The sequence below is a fragment of the Sapajus apella genome, unplaced genomic scaffold (genome assembly GCF_009761245.1).
Source record: "Sapajus apella isolate SASKATOON/1434 unplaced genomic scaffold, GSC_monkey_1.0 scaffold45, whole genome shotgun sequence".
In the NCBI taxonomy this organism is placed as follows: Eukaryota; Metazoa; Chordata; class Mammalia; order Primates; family Cebidae; genus Sapajus; species Sapajus apella.
In genome coordinates this window covers 19,569,794-19,585,472 of record NW_022436985.1, presented here as the reverse complement: position 1 = coordinate 19,585,472, position 15,679 = coordinate 19,569,794, and the positions used below count along the sequence as shown (strand labels likewise).

At 36.1% G+C, this 15,679-nt stretch overlaps 1 protein-coding gene across 3 annotated transcripts in view; it reads left to right on the top strand.

Annotated features, from left to right (window-relative positions):
- Nucleotides 1-15,679, top strand: part of FRAS1 (Fraser extracellular matrix complex subunit 1) — a 464,791-nt gene that overhangs the window by 70,645 nt on the left and 378,467 nt on the right. The window lies entirely within an intron of this gene.

The window sequence follows — 15,679 nt, the reverse complement described above, 5'->3', positions numbered from 1 at the left end:
TTGTTCTGAGAATTAAATGAGATAAATCTGTGCATGAGAACATGAATGCATATAAGATAAGGTGGGTTCCTCACTTAGCACAATGCTTGCCTTGTATCAGAGTATGCATTTGACAAATGTTAGCTGATATTATATAAGTTGCTATTATATTGTAGCTTTATTTTTTTTTAAGTTGATCTTTCTTAGTCTTAAATTAGTGAACACTTACTGAATCCTGAGGATCTCTCTAACTTCTGGTACCTGGGATTAATAAGACTGTTCTTTGTTTGTGTGTGTGTACATGTGCTCACATGCATGTGCACTGCAGATCTGCACATCTGTGTATTTAAATTAGAATGATCCAGCTTACAACTTTGGGCTCACAGACTTGCTTCGTTTGGGAATATCCTACCGCATTATTTGGAGGTAAGTTTCCAGCCCCTTCTGAAATAATGTGCTGCCTTCTGTAGGCAGTCACTGATGGTGGAGTAGTACAGTGCCAGCCTCGGGCAGGCTGGCAGGCAGCTCTTGACACTATGGGCTGAGAAGAAGGACCTTGGGTTGTGACAGTATGACAAGCAAGGATACAGAGGAATGAAGAAACTGGGGCATAGCCAATAAATGAACGCTTAGCAGACTATTGATTGAGGAGGGAAATTTGATGGTGTGTATGATAATATCATTCTCCAAAGTTTTTCTCCAGTGTTATATTTGGGCTTTCCCTCCTACAAATTAGGACTTTTTAGCTGTTGTTAAGTATAAAAAAGCAATTTTCAGGATACCTAAGAACTTTGATTTGTTTTTATCTTTGGGACTCCTTTTTACCTTTCAACTCTTACTTCTACCAGTTTACCCTTTTCTTTCTAATAACTCTTTCTTGGAATCTGAAATACCCCAAATATAGCCAGTATTCCACAGTGGGATGCATCATTAGTGGAAAAGAGTCTGGGTTATAGAATATTGAGAATGTGCTAAGCACTGAATGTTGCATTAGCACAAATTAGATAATTTCTTTAAGATTTAAAAAAATACTCTGTGAACAATATTATTAGTATTTGTGAGATAAAATATAAAACAGGATATTGAATTATGCTTAATAATGCATCAATCCTCCTGTCTCCACTTAGCTTACCTAGTTGTCAGAAGTTATTACTTAAATTATTTGGGCTATTGGGTGAGATTTTTTTATCTAGAGACATTGGCGAACTGTATTGTTATAAGTGAATTTGGCCCCCAGCACCCTTTAATTCATTCATTTGGTAACCTTTTTATTTGATTAGGAGAAAAGGCCCAACTGAGTTGAACTTCTTATGCATTACATTTTCTTTTTAAATGTTTCATTTTTATTATGGGAAATTTCAAACAAATATAAAAGAATAGTGTAATGGACCCCATGTATTATCATTATCTATTAATTCATGGACAGTCTATTTAATCTGTACACCTTCCTTCTTTCTTTGAAATAAATCCTAATAATATCATTTCCTCAGTAAATATTTTAGTATGTATATATAAATAATAGTAACTTTAAAAAATATACCCGAGAGAATATTATCATACCTAACAAATAATTAGTTTTTCCTTAATAACCACATATATTTAGTTACACTCAAATTTCTAACTGTCCCCATTTTTTCCTTAGTTTGTTTGTAAGGATTGGTTCCATTTTATTTATGTCTTTAATAAACTTCTTTCTGAAGTTGCACTTTTATTTTAGATCTCTAGATCAGATGCCCGGCATGTGAACTGGATTAGTTTTCTGGATCCTTCAGGAACTTGTATGACCATGTGCAAATTATTTCACCTCTGAACCACAGTTTCTTAATTTGTAAAATGATAATGCTGAGCTAGAAGATCTTTAAAATCATCTACAGTTCCCAAATTTTATAATGTTATAAACTACTAGCAAAAAAAGAGAACATTTTGACATTTTTCTTCTGAGAGAGAAAATGGCTTTTAGAATAGTTACAAGTCAGAACCAATGATAAAAGGTGGGTGATGGGTTGGGACATTCTGAGTGTTTTTGGAAGACATTCTATTCTTATAGAAGTTGAAATTTGGCTTATTCTTTTTTAAAATTATACTTTAAATTCTGGGATACATGTGCAGAATGTGCAGGTTTGTTACATAGGTATACACTTGCCATGGTGGTTTGCTGCATCCATCAGCCCATCATCTACATTCGGTGTTTCTCCTAATGCTATCCCTCCCATAGCCCCCTACTCCCCGACAGGCACAAGTGTGTGATGTTTTCCTCCCTGTGTCCATGTGTCCTCATTGTTCAACTCTGGCTTATTACTTCTAGTGTACACAAACTATCTTTGTCACCTTTATTTTAACTGAATATGGTCCGGGGATAAATTGAAGTGGGTTATGAAAAGAATGTTTATTTGTGATTTTATGTTAAATAGTTGTTAAGTGGGAGAGTTCTCTTTTTTTTTTTTTTTTTTTTTTGAGATGGAGTTTTGGTCTTGTCACCTAGGCTGGAGTGCAATGGCATGATCTTGGCTCACTGCAACCTCTGCTCCTGGGTTTAAGTGATTCCCCTGCCTCAGCCTCCCAAGTAGCTGGAATTATACCACCACCAATTTAGTAGATATTTGTATCTACTAAAAATACAAAAATTAGCTTTATCCAACCAGTAGATGTAGTGGATATCATATACCAGTGGATATCATATACCAGTGGATATCATATACCCCATCCAATCAGTGGATAAAGCTAATTTTTGCAATTTTAGAGAGATGGGGTTTCACCGTGTTGGCCAGGCTAGTCTCAAACTCCTGACCTCAGGTGATCTACCTGCCTCGGCTTCCCAAACTGTTAGGATTACAGGTGTGAGCCATTGTGCCCTGCCAGGAGTTCTCTTTTGACAGTGGCAGACTATGTTATTTTAACCAACTCTCCCACTGAAAACAGGTAGAAAATAGGGACACAATATGATCAATCTTCTGCTTAAAGGCATAAGAAAGCTATTAAGATAGTAAGAAATTATAGGACCAAGATCCAGGAGAGGAAAGCTCCAAAAGCAGTAATTGAGAGGCTCAGAAACTGAGCATAGCTTTTAATACAATAATGGGGCTGATGGAGGATCAAAATCGGATGAGGCATTATTCAAAAAAGATACTTGTACACTCATGTTTATAGCAGCACAGTTCACAATTGCAAAATCATGGAACCAACCCAAGTGCCCATCAATCAATGAGTGGATAAAGAAACTGGTATATATACACAGTAGAATACTACTTAGCCATAAAAAGGAATAAATTAATAGTATTTTCAGTGACCTGGATGAGACTGGAGACTATTATTCTAGGTGAAGTAACTCAGGAATGGAAAACCAAATGTTGTATGTTCTCACTCATATGTGGAACTAAGCTATGAGGATGCAAAGGCCTAAGAATGACACAATGGACTTTGGGCACTTGAGGGGAAGCATGAGAGTGGGGCGAGTGATAAAACCCTACAGATATGATGCAGTGTATACTGCTTGGGTGATGGGTGCACCAAAATCTCACAAATCACCACTAAAGAACTCACTCATGTAACCAAATACTACCTGTATCCCAATAACTTATGGAAAAATAAAATTAAAAAATAAGACTGGGCCTACTTGGGAGAGGGGCTGGTAAATGCTCTAGACTTTCATGTGAGAACTTGAAGGGCTGCATCCTTTGAGTAAGAGTGAGCAGGAGATAGACTAGTTCCATAAAGACTGAAGCTGAGCTATCAATTAGGTCAATCTAGTTGGATTAAGAGAGTTTGAAATTACTGGTGTCCTTCAACTGATCACCTGCCAGAAGCAAAATTATTCCTCTCTGGAGGAAAATCGCATCATCCAGAGCCTTCAATTATCTCTGATACCTTTTCGTTTAAAATATCCTGTACTCAAGCAGAAATAATCAGGCATATGAATAGATAAGATCTAACTGAAAGTTAAAAGAAAAAATCAATGATACAAAAAGATCCACCAGGAATGCAGATAATGAATAGGGTCATCAGGTATAGTCTTTAAAATAATTATGATTAATATGTTCAAGCTCCCAGTTGGAGGCTCAGAGATATAGGAAAGGATGAAGAGCAATAAAAAAGGGCAAATATGTAGGTGAAGCTAAATTATTATTGACTATCCAAAAAATTGGATATATAATTTGGGAAGAGGTTAAATGGAGAAAAAGTGTTCTATGGTCTCTGCATAGCCTAAGAAGTAGTAAAAATATGAATTTAGATTATATTTATATAGGTCAAAGGTGCATGTTTTAATGGCTGGAGTAATAACAAAAAATAGTTAAGTGCAACTAGCAAGCAAATAAAGGGGAAACATGGAATAATAAAAATTAGTGATAAATCCAAAATAAGACAAGGAGAGAAAAAGAAACAAGTATAAAGCAAATAGTAACATAGAAGATTTAAACTTGAATACATCTTAAATATAATACGTATAAAATGATCAAGCTTCCTTTCAAAAGACAAAGATATCAGATTGGAAAACAAACAAAACCTAACTATATGGTGCTTAAAAGAAACATATATTAAAAATAAGGATTCAGAAATGAGGAAAATAATAGGTTGGCAAATGAGATATCATGCAAACACTAACCAAAAGAAAGCCAATGTAGCTAGGATGTCTTAAGGCAAGAATAATTATTAACAGTATATTTCATAATGATATAAGGGTCAATCCACTAGGAAGATGTACTGCTTTTAAATATGTATACACCTAATAACAGGGCTTTAAAATATATAAAGCAAAAAGTAACAGAACTACAAGGAGAAATAGACAAACTCACAACCACAATGTGGATTTTAATATATATTTCTCAGTTATTTATAGATAAGTAGACAATCAGAAGATGTAGAAAATTTGAACGAATTAATTAACTTGACCTAATTGATATATAGTATATAAAATAGTGCATTCAACAACTGCAAAGCACACATTCTTTTCAAGTGCATGTTGTACAGTTGCCAAAATTGAATATGCCAGGTATAAAGCAAGTTTTAATTTCCAAATAATTAAACCCTAGCTGGGTGCAGTGGCTCATGCCTGTGATCCCAGTACTTTGGGAGACCGAGGCTGGCAATCACAGGAGTTAGAGACCATCCTGGGCAATGTGGTAAGACCCTGCCTTTACTAAAAAAAAAAAAACAAAAAAATAGCCAGGTATGATGTTGTGGGCCTGTGGTCCCAGCTACTTGGGAGGCTGAGGTAGGAGGATTGCTTGAGCTCAGGGTGTGAAAGTTGCAGTAAGCCAAGATAGCACCACTGAACTCCAGCCTAGGTGACACAGTGAGACCCTGTCCCAAAAACAAAAAACAAAAGCCAATAAGTTAAAATCTAAGAAGTACACCCCTCAGCAATGAGATATTAAGCTAGAACTCAATCACAAAAATGTACTTTAAAATTTCCCAAATATTTTAGAAAAAAGTCAGTATTTTTTTCTTAATCATTGAAAAAGAAATCACAAGAGAAACAATTTGAGCAGAATGAAAAAATACTATATACTGTAGCTAAAGCATTGAATAGAGGGACATTTATAACTTTAAAATATACATATAAATAAAAAATAAAGACAAAATCTCAAGAAGAAAAAGAATAATATATACAACTCAAAGAAAAAGGAACATATATTGATTGAATAAAAACATATAATACAGAGCATCAATGTAAAAAGTTAACGTTTTTAGAAACATTCATTTAATTAACCTTTGATGAGACTGTACTATACGACTTTGGAGAATTATTATTCGGACCAAAAAACATATTCAAGTCAACATTGCTGTTTAACCACCATCTTTTCTTTTTCTGTGTGTTTTGTTTGCGTTCATTTTAACGTTTTTAAAAAGATAGAAGTACTTTTGTAGCTCCTGTATTTATTTACATTTCTTTCATTGTAAAGTGATGTATATTTATTGAAGACAATATAAATATACAAAAAGAAGAAAATGATTCACTTGAAAAAATTAAATCCCAGATAACCATTGCTATTGATCTATATTTTTTGAACCTCTTTCTTTGCTTATAGATTCACATATATTTATAAAAATTTGATCAGTGTGTATTCTGTTCAGTAATTATTGTTCACTTAACACATGAGTATTTTTCCTTGCCATTGAATATCTTTCTATAGAATTATTTTAATCACATAGTATTTTGTTGTATGCATGTTTCATAATTTATTCCAGTGTACCAATCACCAAGCGGATATTTAGGTTTTTGCAACTTTTTTGCAATTATAAATAGTGCTATGATAAACATACTAAATCTTTGTGCAAATCACTAATTTGTTTTCTTAGGATAAACACCTGGAAATGAAATTGCTGGAAGAAAACAATATTTATTTTTAATGCTTCCTATATTATTGTTAAATCACCCTCTAGAAAGATTATGCCAGGTTATAACCTCATCGTCAACAAGTGTATGAGAGTGTTCATTTCCAATACTTCCTCCAACATTAGGTATAATCTTTTAAAATAAGGTTCATCTAAATCATCTTAACCAGTTCTGGAAGTGCTGAGTCAGTTTACAACAGGGTGATAATTGTGGGTTTTGAAATGACAGAAGGGGCAGCTTTTGGAGTAACGGGGTTCATGTTCAGTGATTCCCACAGTTAATTTCTCAGATGCCTTCATGGCCAGAAGGTGTGTGTGTGTGTGTGTGTGTGTGTGTGTGTGTGTGTGTATACACATTATATACATATATATACTATATATACATGTGTATGTATATGTATACACACATACACATACATACATATACAAGCCAAGAGAGGTGGAAGTGTGGTTGTTTTTTATTTACCACTTTTCTTATTTTTATTATTTTATCATGATTATTATTTTTATTTTATTGTTTATGTTCACATAGATATCTCAAAATCATTTATGTGAGAGAACAACTCTTAGTGAGGGCATTGAAGGAAGTGTTTGAGAACCAAACTGAGCTATGAGAAGCTTTTAATGCCCACTGTGGCTACATGCACACAGCCTCAATGAGCTCAGCAAACACAATTTATAAAATACTTTCAAGTTTACAGAACTTTTAATATTTTTCTTATTGAAAAAGCTATATAAGAATTACATTAAAAAAATTCTTAAAAAGTACTAATATGATTTGGCTGTGTCCCCACTGAAATCTCATCTTGAATTATAATCTCTCTAATCTCCATGTGTTGTGGGAGGCACCCAGTAGGAGGTCATTGAATCATGGGGGCAATTTCCCCCATTCTGTTCTTGTGAAAATTAGCCAGTTCTCACGAGGTCTGATGATTTTATAAGCATCTGGATTTTCCCCTGCTGGTGCTCATTCTCTCTCCTGCCACCCTGTGAAAAGGTGCCCTCTGCCATGATTGTAAGTTTCCTGAGGCCTCCCCAGACATGCAGAACTGTGAGTCAATTAAACCTCTTTTCTTTATAAGTTACCCAGTTTCAGGTATTTCTTTATAGCAGTGTCAGAATGGACTACTCAAGTATCCAGAATGCAAACGCTGTAGCATACTGTTTTTTTAATTGCTATGTTCATCTTTTTAAATTAAAGGAATAATGTACAAAGTCTTAAATTTCAAATAGTTAAACAAGCTTTGTAGTAAAAAACAGCAGTTCCCTACACAAGTTCTCCCACTCTTCAGAAGCAACTACTTTTAATACTTTGAGCACTTTCTTTGGACATTTTCTTCCACATTACAAAATAACATTGTTATTTATACTGCTATTTCTTGATCTTTTTAGTTACAGATATATACTGATTTTCATAGATGATACAGTCCTTGTATAAACTGTATGCACATACCCCATGCATCTTTTTCTGGTCTCTTCCTTTATATTCCATAACACCTTCCTCCTTCCTCTTCCTATCTTCCCAAGATTATTTTTTAAAGCTTTTAATTATTGAAAATTATACCCCAAAACATAGCTAGAATAGTATAGTAAACCCCAGTGCATCCATTCTCTAGCTTTAACAATGTCTTACATCATGATCAAACTTGTTTTATCCATATCCACTACCTTCCCATCCCTCACATTCCCCTATACTAGATATTCTGAAGCGAATTCCACACATTCTATCATTTTCTCTATAAATATTTCAGTAAGCAAATGTTCCCCATATAGTTATATCATAGTTGTTTGTTAAATCAGTTTTTAGTGTTGACTTTATTATGACCACATAAATATTGATTATAGATGTATCACATTGTACATTATAATTTCATTGATTTCTTGTGTCACTTTTAGGGTTTTTTTGGAAATTGGTAATTCGTGTTTTTTGTTTGTTTAGTTTTCTATGTGTTTTCATAATTTATTCCTAAACACCCTGACAAGACTCTAATGTTGATCCCACACTTTAATGTTGATGTCAATATGATTAAAAACATTAGGTAATCTGTCTGTTTCTTTTCTTTTCTCTTCTTTTCTGTCTTTTTTTTAACCTACTAGGAGACATCTATACAGCAGTTACCCAAACCCTGCCCCTTTCTTGGATGTTTTCTAGGCTAATGCCACAGCTGTTGCCCTGTCTTAACTTATGAACTCTCCTGTATTAAATTCCCAGAGTCTAGAATCTTTTGTTTTCATCTTTTGTTTGCTCTCTAATTTTAGTGGAGCCATATTCTCTACTTGCCTTCTGAATAAAGGTACATTCGAAATAACTCGTTTTAAAAAATGAGATGGCTAATCTAAAATTTTTAGACTGTATATATTTAAAACATCTTGATCCTACCTTAACTCTTATTTAATATTAAGGCTGGATATGGACTTCTAGGTTACAAATGATTTCCCCTCAGTGTTTGAAGGTTTTGTTCCATTATTTTCTACCTTCCAGTGTTACTGAGAAGATGTAAGCCATTATAATTCACAGTCATTTGTGCCTGGATTTTTACTCACTTCTGGAATATTTTGGGACTCTTCTTATCTCTAGTGTTCTCAAATTTCATGATGATATACCATGATATATTTTTTGTTTTTGTTTTTTTAGTCCATTGTGCAAAGTATATAGGAGAGGCTTTCAATATGGACTCTTATGACTTTCAGTTCTGGAGATTATTCTTAAATTATTGTGTTGATGATTTCTTTCTATTCTCCATTTTCTCTATTCTCTTCTTCAGGAGCACATACATCTACATTGTCTTCTCTTTTATCTTCTCATCCTTCCCACCCTGCTGCACTAGATGAGTCATCTCATTTTATTATTTTTTTAAAAGGCCTTTGCTTTTTCAATTTCAAAGTCTTTGACTTTTTATTTTTTGGGAAGTTTCTTTATATTCTGATCTTCTATTGAGATTTTAATCTACCATTAAAACTTAATGGTAGATTAAAACTACCATTAAGTTTCAAAAAATAGGATTCTTTCTCATTTTCTCATTGTTCATTCTTTCTTTTTCTTTTCTTTTCCCTCTTTTTTTTTGAGATGGAGTCTGGCTCTGTTGCTTTCCCAGGCTAGAGTGCAGTGGCACCATCCTGGCTCACTGCAACCTCTGCCTCCCAGGTTCAAGTGATTCTCCTGCCTCAGCCTCCCAAGTAGCAGAATTACAGGCACCCAATACCACACCTGGCTAATTTCTGTAATTTAAGTAGAGATGGGGTTTCTCCATGTTGGCTGGGCTGGTCTTGAACTGCTGTCCTAGTGATCCGCCTGCCTTGGCCTCCCAATGTGTTAGTATTATAATCTTTTGTTTCATGACTGCAGTATTTTCTCTGACCTCCAAAAATTTTCCATATAATTTTTCTTGAGTTTTCTTCTGTCCCTTGTTTCCTCTCTGTTTCCTATAGCTTTCTTTCATATGGTCTCTATCTTTTATGTTGAATGTTTGGCCATCTTTGGTTATCCATTTATATTTATTAGCAAAATATTTAAAAAGTGGTTGGAAGCTCTGTATAAATGGGCAGCATTTGTCAATGGATGAGCCTCTTAGTTGGGTGATCTGATTAGGTGGGGACTCTACCACATCATGGGAGAAATCCCCAAATGTCAACCTTTATGTCCTTAGTCTTGTACCATCAGTTTTATTAGAGTGGAAAAATCTTTAGTTTTCTTCAAAGCGAGACAGAAAGCCAGCATTTTTGAGAGACAAGCTGGTGGTCTTCCTATTGAGTAAGCAATCAGATTTTCACTTATTCCCTCCTTTTCAGTAAGATGCTTCACCCCCACCCCTGAACTGTGCTTGGTTGTCCCTGGGTCAGAGATCTTCTGGTTCAGTGTCCTCAAAGGCAGAATTTTCAGTCTTTCATCGGGTTTGGAAGGAGGAGGTCAGAAGTATCTGATTGCTCTACTTTTTCAGTTTTTCAAGGGTTCTGGAATATTGGTCCCCCTTTGAAGGTATTTAATAAAGCTGAGCAAACTGAAACGTCAGTCACTGTTTGTCTGTCTACTTTCTTTTTTTTCTTTTTTTTTTTTTTTTTTGAGACGGAGTTTCACTCGTGTTACCCAGGCTGGAATGCAATGGCACGATCTCGACTCACCGCAACCTCTGCCTCCTGGGTTCAGGCAATTCTCCTGCCTCAGCCTCCTGAGTAGCTGGGATTACAGGCACGCGCCACCATGCCCAGCTAATTTTTTGTATTTTTAGTAGAGACGGGGTTTCACCATGTTGACCAGGATGGTCTTGATCTCTTGACCTTGTGATCCACCAGCCTCGGCCTCCCAAAGTGCTGGGATTACAGGCTTGAGCCACCGTGCCCGGCTGCTCTGTCTACTTTCTATATTTAAAAATGATGTTATCTGTCACCTGCAGTCGTTGCTTCCTCTATGCATTTGTATACTCTTATCCCTTTCCTTTTCCTTCAGTGAGGCTTCAGGAAAAGATAGAGATGATAATCTGTGTTTCATCCACAGTGTTTCACTCAAAGTCTTAGCACAACAATCTTTATTTCTGCAGGTTTTAATTAATTAATTAATTTTTATTTTTATTTCTATCACCTTCTAAAGTACTTGGTGCACACGGAGGCAAAGTAATAAAGGAGCTGAAAGGAAAAAAAGGAAAGAAGGGGAGGTGGAAAGGTTTTTGTTGAGGGAGTGCTGCTTGTCTTTGTGCTGTAGATTTTCCATGGGGACTGAAACCAGAAACGGAGTCAGGGCTTTCCTTTTATCCCAAGGACCTCTGGTAATGTGTGGTCTAAGTGGATCTGGAAACCACTGATATTTGCCAAAAAAGACATTGGCGATTTTTTTGGCTCAATTCAGCAAATATTTACTATAAAATAAATTCCCAATGTAATTTTTCGTATTTTAACCAGATTTAGCTCTACCATTTGGTCTTGCTGTATCAAATAAGGGATTAGATTTCTTTTGCACTCAATGGAAAGGAGAATGAAAGTATTCTCATTTCCATTATGGTTTATTCTGTCCTTCTAATAGGTTTTTGTTCAATCATCAACTAAAATTTGGGTCCTACAAAATATTTCATTTGTTCACTCATTCTTTCTTTCTTTTAATTTCCATATCAGGAAATTTCTAGTAGAAGATTGTGACTTAGGGATTAAAGGTGGTACAAGTTTGTTTTCATTCTTAGCTAATGATTTCAGTGAAGATGAATTGACCACTATTATGCGGCAATGTTTTGGTTCCTTTGAATTCAAAGTCGAACAACGTATGATTTTTGTCAGCTTAAAGAGTTTACAGTTCTAGGGCATGCTAGCTCATTCCTATAATCCCAGTACTTTGGGAGGCCGAAGCGGGAGGATCAGTTTAGCCCAAAGAGTTTGAGACCAGCTTGGGCAACATGGGGAATCCTTGTCTCTGCAAAAAGTGAGAAAAATCATCAGGTGTGATGGTAAGTGCCTGTGGTCACAGCTGCCTGTGAGGCTGAAGTAGGAGAATCACATGAGTCCCAGAATTCAAGGCTTCAGTAAGCCATGATAGGACCACCCTGGGTAACAGAGTGAGACCCTGTCCTGCCTGCCCCACCCCACCAAAAAACAAAAAAAACAACGAAAGAGTTTACAGTCTCACAGATTCCCACTTTAAAGAAAGAAAAGTATGATGCATTGACAAAGCAATTTTGCATGTACAGGGAATGAATAGTTATGGAGCTGAGTTCCTGGAAGGGAGGTCATCTTCCGTAATGAAATCATATAGCCTTCAGAATCCGTTAAACTTGGCTTTAATTCTAGCTTTGCTGTTAGTAGTCTCTGAGGGGAAGCCATGTTTCCTCTCTGAGTCTCAGTTTCCCCATCTATAACATAGACATAATTGTAGGACTTATCACATACTGGTTCAAATGTGGTGACACATGTAAAAGGCCTTAGCCTTAGACCTGACCCTGAGGAAGGGACCAATTAAGGGCAAGTGGAACCTGTAAGGAGAGTGGAGACTGTCCAACAAGGAAATGAGCTATCTTCCAGTTCTGCGCTTACTAGTTATGCTTTCTTATGTTTGAAACTAGGACATTATGTCTGTCCTATTGAGTTGCTGGAAGGATTGTGTGGAATGGGATAATGTGAGCAACGCTTGTCACTAGATATGTTTTAGATAAGCGTTATTATGAAGATGTTAGAGATACCCTGGGGACTAGATTGCATGGTGAGGGTATGTCCAAGAAAGGCTGAGCATTAGTTGGAACATTTGTGCTCAGTAGCCTGATTATTGTGGTGCTTTCTGGGTTGGGGGTTTCTGGAAAACTTAAATCTAATTGCTTATCATGAGAATTTTTCTGACATGTGGAGGTAGTTTAATCTGGAAGTGACCTTGGAAATAATTAAAAATTAAAAGCAGCGTTGTTGTCTGGAATAGTATGTGAACAAAATGTTACTTGTTCACTCCAAATCTCAAAGTCTTCCCTTCTACAGAACATGAGAACAGCTTCTAGAAATGAGGAGTTATTTGGGATTGTTGGTTTTTGTTTTTTGTTTTGTTTTTTGGAGTAGAGAAATGACTGCTTTTTACATTGGTGAGTAATATGCTACAGAGACTCATAGAATCATACACTTTTGGAGCTGAAAAGTAGCTGAAGGACCATCTGATTGAAATTTTAAATTTTATTGATGAAGAAATTAAGCTCAGGGAAGGCTGTTAGTTGTCCAAGACCACAGAGTTAACTACTGAACTTAAGAAAACAGCCGGTTCTCTGCTCAAATTTCAGCTGAAACCACAATGTATAATGAAAGAACTCAATATAACATTACAACTGAATACTTTAAATTCTTTATAGTCAGTGGCAACTTAGGGTAGAGAAGATCCAAAGGGATTTTTAAACAAGCTTGTTACAATTATGTAAGAAAATTTAAAAAATTAACTTTATCAGTGAATTGAGATTTCGTAAGCATTCTTGAGCTTCTAAATTAACACTTCAATTTTTATATGCTACAGAGCTATTAATTATGTATCTGATCTTAATTACTTATGTCAAAATATATCTAAAGCATCAGGTTCCCCTGTTTTAAGAATTTGGGCGATCACTAGAGTCATTGATGTTTAATAACCTGACTAACTACTCAAGGTCTTTCAGTAGGTACCATTTTTAAGTGGATCCATCCTACTTTTCTCAGTAGTATTTATTATTGTGAATCATAGTAACTGTGAATATACAAGGTTTCTGAAAGTACCGTGAAGTTGCAGAGAGGCATACATCAGCAAAATCCATGTGACTTTTGTTTTATCAAGTGAAAATGAAGCCTTTTCCTGATTGGCAGCAGAAGGACCCCAACCCTCCTGTGAATAATAATTTTAGTTTGAAACATGGGCTTGAGAAATAGTCTTCTTTTAAAAACTTTCAGACAAAGACTGTAATTCATAGTCTTTCTTTGGGGAGAGCTATTTCAATATTGCTGTTTCTTTATGTGCTGAATAAAGCACCAGACTTGGAACCATATTACCCTTTTTTTGTATTTTGGCTTTCCCCGCAATCCCCTTAGGAGAGTCACTGGTAATAGCATGATCCTGGAAATGGCAGAGCTGGGGCCATACCCACAGAGTGAAGGGCCCACAGTGAGTGCCATGTTTTGGTTACTGGATCCGGGGTCTGAGCATTCTTGGCAGTGAATGTGCAGTTGGCTTTTGAATATCTGGCTTTAGTATGTGTATTTATTGGTTCTTTCTTCATTTGCTGAGGATTTTGCTTTTCTCAATCTCTGGTTGTATTACAAAAATTATTTTAGGCCAATACATACTCATAGTAAAATATTCCAGCAGAACAAAAAGTTACACAGTGCACTGTGGACTGTCCCACCAGCGTCAGTCTCACTCTTCACAGGAAACACCACCTACTGATTCTTGAGTCTCCCTCTAGACATTTTCCATGTGAACACATCCATATATGTATACATGGATATCTTTTTTCCTTGAATGGGCATATAGTATATGTATATTTTAGCCTTTTCACTTGATAATATATTTTGGAGATCTTTTTGCATCACTACACACAGTTAACTCATTCCTTTAAATGGCTAAGTGATAGTCCATCTTAGGGATATTCCATTCTTCATTGATTTTCTCATATACTTTCCTCTCTTTCTCAGACAACATTCCTCAAGACAGGCAGTTAGCCAGTCTCATACTTCACTGGTGTTACCTGGAGGAGGCTCAGTTTTGCAACCCTGAGAAAGCAAGCTGGTGAGAGCCTGGGAATACAGTTGTCTGTCACCATCGGCACCTCCCTTCAACCTCTTGGCTATAAGGGGTGATATGTATTTTTGTGTTCACCAAAGTCAGAAATGCAGTGGTGGCTCCAAGAGGCAGTGGAGCATGGACAAGTGAGTGGGAGGTTGGGTACATCAGTGGCAAATCCTTAGATTGGACATAATGAAGCAGAAAATCAAGATACTGCACTGTGAGAATTTTCAAGGTCAATAATGCTGCTCACTCTCTTTTTACGTTGTTAGCACAGGGGCTGGTTCCAGCAGCTTCGCCTGTTTTCTCAGGCAGGAGGAAGGCACCAGAGGTTGTAAAGCCCATCTCAGGAAGAGCTTGCATACTCCCAAAGGAAATTGAAATGTCAGTTTTAGGCTGCCTTTAAGCAAGAGTGCTAAACTTTGGACAAGATAAGTAGTTTTCAAACTTCTTTTAGAAGGGGAACCTATTTTTCCAGTGAAATCTCTTACTATTTCCCTAAAGCAGATAAAAGCAGGGCTTTTTGGTCCACTTTTGGTCTTTCCCCAACATTTCGAATTGCTTGGCATCTTCCCAGAACACAGATTGGAAAACAGCGGTCTAGACAGCATATCTTTTCAACTGCAATGTTAAGAGGTTATCTTTCTTTGTCTTTAAATAGAATTTAGACATTATAAAGGGCTTCTCCTTGGCATATAATTTGGAAGCGGAAACACCTTTCATTTGTCCTTTTTAAAAGGGCCTGTTTTTACTTTACTAAATCAAAGGGCAGCCTGTTGGTTGAAGATAGGATGGATCACTTTGGTTAACTTTTAGCTACAGAGGGAAAAGTTAAAAGTATCCAGACTGGGGGAAACTAGCTTGTAAAGACAGCAAGTCTTTATACAAATTCCAAAGCCTGTGAGATTGATTGCTTTTAGTGTTTGCTACAGCCGAATGATTAACTAGAACCCTGACACTAAGCCTGTAAGAGAAGTGATTTATGCTCTGAGTGCAGAAAGATGTTTGCATGTAACCATTGGATTTTTTATTGAGGTCTTTTAAACATTGTTGATCTTGGGGACACCCACTGCTTACAGAATTTTTATTTCATTTTGCATTTCATTGTCTTATGCCAGAGGCCAACCTTATAAAATTTACCAAGTTTGGTTGGTCAGGACTTTT